The following is a 6,702-nucleotide window of genomic DNA, read 5'->3' on the forward strand; positions in this document are numbered from 1 at the left end:
AAGCCATTGTTCAGGACAGGCTCAAGGGTCTGAGAATATTGACTACACAGAAATACCTCACTTGAGCACAAATATTATGCTTATGTCTTTTAACCTTAAACTTTTTTGTTCCCTATCTATATTATTCAAGGTCAGGATAAAGTTTTGTTTTTTTGTTTTTTTGGGTTTTTCTTTTTGATTGATGCCAAAGTACAGCTATTTCTAAAGTTAATAATACAGGATCTAGACATGGCAGAGTCTATGAGAGTAAATGGTCCACTGTTCATCCACATAAGTGATTGTTGCAGGACATTTAAAGCCCCAAACTTAAATTTGTCCAGCATAAAAGTGGGTTGATTAGATAGATTCAATGAGCTTCAGCTCTCACTTGATTTGCCAATGAAGCTAAAAAGTTCCTGAGATGGGTGAGCATTTTTAAATGATAAATGACAAAGCACCTTGACCGCGTCCATTTAGAAAACCTCTGCATGGCCTTAGGATGAACTCAGGCAGAACAGACTGACTGAATTTTACAGTTCTGGGTCCAGTTCACTCATGACACTTGTCTCATCATAATGATAAATTCTCAAGCAGATAAACAGGGGAGCCATACCTGCACCTCGACTAAGGAGTGATTTGAAGAATCTTTCTGAATTGTAATATTCTACATGAATAATACACTACTTCAAAGATATTCTGTTGCAAAGAAAATTCAGATTTCTTCCTTATAGACATTGTAATGACTTTCAATCACCTAATTCTACCTAGATCTTCTTTTCTATATATCAAGTGAAATTCAAGTTACCGGTCATAAGAAGTTATTCAAAATTATTCAATAGAAGAGGTTAATCAAAATTGTAAATTAGTTTTGATAATTGGAGATGTTCAAATAAAGAGCCTATATGATATCAATTCCATGTGCCATACCTTCTGAATGGTTGACATAAAATGGGCACCCGGTGCTTTTTCCTGATCAGCATCTACTTCTTATTTTAGAAGCAGAACCCTTATTTTCCTTGGGGAAACTTACCCTTTCCTCATCCTGAGGCCCTACATTTTATGGTACATTTTACTGTACCCTTCCCAGTTTCAGGTACAGGCACGTGATTCAGATCTTGCCAATCAGAACTTCTAGCAAGAGGGTGAGGGAACCACAAGTGGTAGGTAATGAATAAGCAGCTTATTCAAAGGGCTAAACATAGGTGAGCAGAGAATGAATTCCATGGAGTGTGGAATTCACAAGATGCAGTGGGAAGAGGCGAGGGATGAGGCTCTTGGATGCCTGCTGAGGAGTTTGAATTTTTTCCTGGGAGCCATCTGAGGGCTTTAGGTAGGGAAGATATGACATCGTTTTTGTGTTTTTATAAAGTCAGTCAGTCTACATTGTGGAGAATGAGTTTTAGGGGCTCAAGATGGAATCAGGGATACCAGTTGGGGAGATTGTTCTATAAATCTCAGCATGTGATAATTATGTCCTGAACCAAGGTTGTGGTAATGGGGAGGGAGAGAAGAAATGTTATGGAGGTAAAAATTGATTGCTGATTAAGGAGAGGAGTAAAGGAGAGGAAGAGGGAGACATGGGCTGCTTATTTGCAAATCCTGTGTTACATTGCAGATTTCTTGGAGTAGAACCCATTTGTTGTTCATTTCAAGATCTCTCACTTAAGGAAGTCTTGTTAGAATCCAATATAGTGTGATGGTCAAGAGCCCAGATTACAAAGCCAAGCAGCCTGGTTTTCAGTCCCAGTTCTATCACTTACTAGCTTGGGTGACTTAGGTAATTTACAAGGTCCCTTTGTACCTCAGTTACCTGATCTGCAAGATGAAGGAAATAATTATACCTACCTTAAAGGGTTGTTGTATTAAGTGAGCTAGTCCTTGTATTATACCTAGAATATTTCTGGTATACTATAGCAAATACTATATAAGTTTTGGCTACAATTATTAGCATAGTATATTCTCAATAAATATAATAATCAGATGACACTCCCCCAAAACACATATATTCCAGGGGGAAAAAAAGGATGTCTTTTGACATCATTTATTTTGGTCATCTGCTTCTTAGTGCTGAAATGTAGAAAAGTTACAAGCTACTTTCTGTTAAAAAATATTATAACAATATTTTAATAAGAACCAAACAAACAAACATAAAAGCCCTGACAGAATAAAAAATAACTTAACAGGCCAGAGTCAAATTGGGAAAAGCAGGATGCTGGAAGGCAAAAACTGAAGCACATGCTATTTAATATCTTTATTAATGATCTGTAGCACAAAGTATATTGTACATTATTCTTATTTGCAGAAAATCATAAACAGTGAAAAATAGATCAACAGTATGGAATAATCCAGAGGCCTTAGAGAGGCATACCAGTTTAAGTGTGATGAGTTCAATTTACAAGAACATAAAACGATACACTTTGGGAAAAATACTATGAGGTACAGACATAAACTGAAAATTCTTCTAAAGAGCGAAAAGGCTTAAGAGGATTTGGGGGTGATAGTAGACAACAAATTCACAAGAGCTTACAATGTGCTGCTAGTAGCAAAAAAAAAAAAAAAAAAAAAGGAAAAAAGGCAGGGGAGATAAATATTCTAGAAGAGGAGCAATATAAAATTACTGATACAGAGAGCGCTGAATAATAAATGCAGTAATCTAAATTATTCCAAGTCACCCCCTGATTTTCCAATTTCTGCTTTAGAAAAGTACCTAGCAATATATCTCTCACTATGAAAATGCACATCTTCATCTCTATACTTCTGAAATAGCAAGAAAACATAAGAAATAAGCCTGAGAAAATAGAAATAAAACAGGGTTCTTTTCACACTGTAAATAAGGCTTCCAAACAAAAATAGTCCTTTAAGGAATTTGGGTGAACAATAATACAACATTGTTGGTACCTAGCTAGCTTCCAAAAAGGCAATAGTTATAAAGATATAGACACTGGGGTTTACCACACTTATCTGTAAAGGAACTTCAAGGAAAAATAAATTGCATTCATTCATTTACTCATTCAGCAAAAATTTATTGAGCAACAATATAAATAATAAAAAGCAAGGTTTTGTGCAATGCCTAGAAGATATAAAAATGAATGAGACATAATTCTCCTGCAAAATATAGGCCCTTAGGCTGATCACTGCAACCCCATGTGGCAAATCCAGTAATGGGCATACACACAGCAAGAACCCAGAGGATGCGAGCTCTGATCCTGAGTGGGAAAACACTTCAGAGCTAGGGTGCGAGACGCTCTAATCAGTTTGTGAGGCTGTAGCACAGGTCCAGGCTGAGAGAGGTGAGAAGTGACACGAAAAAATCACCAGGTCCTTTAGCAGTCACTGCAGAGTGTTAAATCAGGAAGGATAAGAGTCACTTTGGGGTTTTACAAAGATCACTCTAGCAGCAAGTGTGGAGGCTGAATTTGAGGAAAAACAGGTTGGGAAAGAAATGGAGCCTAACAGTCCAGATGTGGGGTGATATCAGTGATATCTGGTGTTTGTACCAGAGCTGCATCCATAGGTGGCCCCCTTCTTTGGAAAGAACACTTGGACTTCCCTTGAGGAAAACCCTTCCCCACTGGCTGCCGCCTTGGTGGGAAGATATGGGCAGGAGACCCAAGCTAGGCTTATCATAATCATCCTTTGTCTCTCCTTGGAATTTGAATCATAAGCCAAAGGACAAACAGATCGAAAAAGGATGAAGCTGCTTTACCACAATGGTAGTGTCCTCAGGAGTCTGTGCTGTTTTCCATCACCTGCATCCTCTGAACCCCCTTCTTGCCCTTCTACATCTCTTCTCACCCCTCCTGGGGCCTCAGTTTCTTCCTTGGATTCTGAAATCCCCCTTCCTCTTTTTTTTTTTTTTTTTTTTGGCTTTAGCTAGCCAAATTCCCATTCTTTTACTTGCAACTAGAGAAGTCAAACTAATAAAGGTCTGAGAAATAAGTTAAAACAAGCAGAGCATAGTTTCTACATACCAAACAATTTTTTGATTAAGAAATGTGACTAGGTATACAATCATATTCATACATATTTTTTTCTAAAAGAATATGTACTAAATTGCATATATTATAAAGTCCTAAAACTGGCACACAAAAAAAATTAGCAAGAATTTATAGCTACTTCAAATGAACTATTCAAAAAAAAAATATTTGTGAAACATTTGTTTTTAAGGCACAAAGCAATTTAACTTCCAAAAATATTGGTTTTCCCCAAAGAGCATTCGAAGATGTTTAAAGCACTACTCCAAATCTCTTAAAAATGTGTTAAAGGGCCGGCCCGTGGCTCACTCGGGAGAGTGCGGTTCTGATAACACCAAGGCCATGGGTTCGGATCCAATATAGGGATGGCTGGTTCACTCACTGGCTGAGCGTGGTGCTGACAACACCAGGCCAAGGGTTAAGATCCCCTTACCAGTCATCTTTAAAAAAAAAAAAATCTGTTAAAGAGGCAGGTAAAATCAAGTCATGACATCAAGAGAACTGTTGAACAGTAGGCTCCCCAAGCATTTTCCCTTAGGGAAAATGGGTAAAGTACTTAAAATAATTTTTTCCATTAGGTATAGCAATGAATCAATTTGAAATTATTGAGTGGCCAACATTGTAACACAAAGGAATAATGTTCTGGAAGTCTCACTTAAATTACTGACATCAGATATTTGAAAATGAATGACTATGAAATCTGCCCACAGGTAAGACACCGTGTATGCAATTATTCTTTCAATTTTAACTAGGGAGACATGCTTTTAAAAAGCCTTAAATGAAAGGTTTTTTTAAAAAATTATGTTGCCCATTGTATGCTTAATTGTACAATCATGGACACAAGGTCCTTCTCTTTCTCTAATAATTGGAAATTGTAAAATGAGGGCCACCCTCACTCAGGAGTTAAGCACCAGCTAGATACATAAGGTCAGGCCACACTCCTGCTCAAAAATCTTTAAGGATTCTCATTTCTCTGAGGACAAGTTCACACTCTTTATATGTAGCTTTCAAGGACATTTGTCATCAACACACAACATCTTTCAAATTTCAAGCTGAATCGCTTACAAAACTGTGCTCAGTCCTCCTCTACTCTCTTGCCCTTGGATCCCTTCCTTGTCTACCGTTCCCCCACTGTCACAATTTCTGTCTGTCCAAATCCAGCCAATGCTTGAAGATCACCCCAGAGTTTATCTCTTCTACAAAGCTCACTGTAACCACCCAGACCACCCTGGCATTGATCAATCATTTTGTGTCATTACTTTTCTTATTATATGTTCACCTACCATTTCCATGGCTAAGGCAATCATTCATCCATCAGATTTCATGCATCAGATATTCCCTGAGTTCCTACTATGTGCAGACAGGGTCCTCCATTCAGAGAATCCAGCAGTGAGCAAATCAGACACAGATATAGTCTAGTTGGGAGATTGATCTTTTTATTATTCAAATAATCATTCAGTTGAGAGTGAAGTTATTGTGTCCCTTATAGCTCCAGCTTCAAGTAACAGAAAATCTTCACCTCAAATTGGCAAAAACAATATGGGTATTTGTCACCTCTCCTTGGAAATTTGGCAGTAAGGTGGCTCCCTTGGCTTGCAGGTATCTCAAGCCGCCTCCTCCTCCTGTGGGCTCCATCCCCAGGCTGGCATCAGGATGACTGCAGCTGTTCCAGGCAGCTCATCCTGGTCAGGAGAGGCAGAAGACGGACCGTTTCCTTCTGAATTTTCTTCTTAACAGTGAGCAATACTATCTCCAAAGCCACCCAGCACACATCCCCTTTTATTTCATTGACCCAAACTGAGATATGTGCCCACCTTTCAACCCTCCCCTGAGTCACGTAGGAAGGGGTGGATAGCTGAACAAAATTTGGGTTTTGTTACTAAGGAAAAAGGTGAAAATGAATGATGAGTAAGCAACTGAGCCATGCCTGATGCAACTACCCGCTAACTATCGACTAGGGGCTAAGAAAGGAATTAATGGGATTCCATGAGAGAGGGTCACAAAGGAACAGGACATAGACTGCAGTACGGTGGAGAGAAGTGGTTGCATCTGTGAGATATTTAGGTAGCAAGATTGCCAGGCATTGATGATGAATTGAATAGCGTAGTGAGGACAGCAGCATCAGAGATGACCTCCAGCTTTCCAGCTTGCATCTACGTCAAGGCCATTTCCAGAGCTTGGAAACATTGGAAGGAGATTAAATACAGAAGGAAATTAAATCATAACCCCAGTTTTGTGCATACGCTTTTTTATTTTTTAAATCCCTTGAGACATCTAAGAAGCAATGTCAATGAGCAGTTGGGTATATGAGTTTAGAGCCAGAGGAGTGATCTGGACTGCAAATGTAAAATTGTGAAATATCTGCTTATTGAGGCCACAAGAATGGATGAGATTTTCCAGACAGAGAAAGACTGAGAAGAGATGGCTCAGAACTGAGTCTTGAGGATCTTCAATATTGAATGACCAGAGAAAAGATAGCTGAAAGAGGGATGGAGAAGGAACTACAGAAAGTAGTAGATTGCAAACTAACTGGGGCAGGAAACTATTTATACTCAACCAGCCCCTCCAATAATAGCTAGCACATGCCCTACTCATTGCTCACACTCATACAGTATTTCCTGATTGGCTATAATTTTCATATAAACCCCATTAATTGATGAATGTCACAATTCACACATTTTAAAAACATCATGTTCTCAAATTATCTCCAATAAACAATTTAGCACTTCACTTGACCCATACATAGTGC

This window comes from Cynocephalus volans, chromosome 11 (assembly GCF_027409185.1).
Source record: "Cynocephalus volans isolate mCynVol1 chromosome 11, mCynVol1.pri, whole genome shotgun sequence".
NCBI classification, from domain to species: Eukaryota; Metazoa; Chordata; class Mammalia; order Dermoptera; family Cynocephalidae; genus Cynocephalus; species Cynocephalus volans.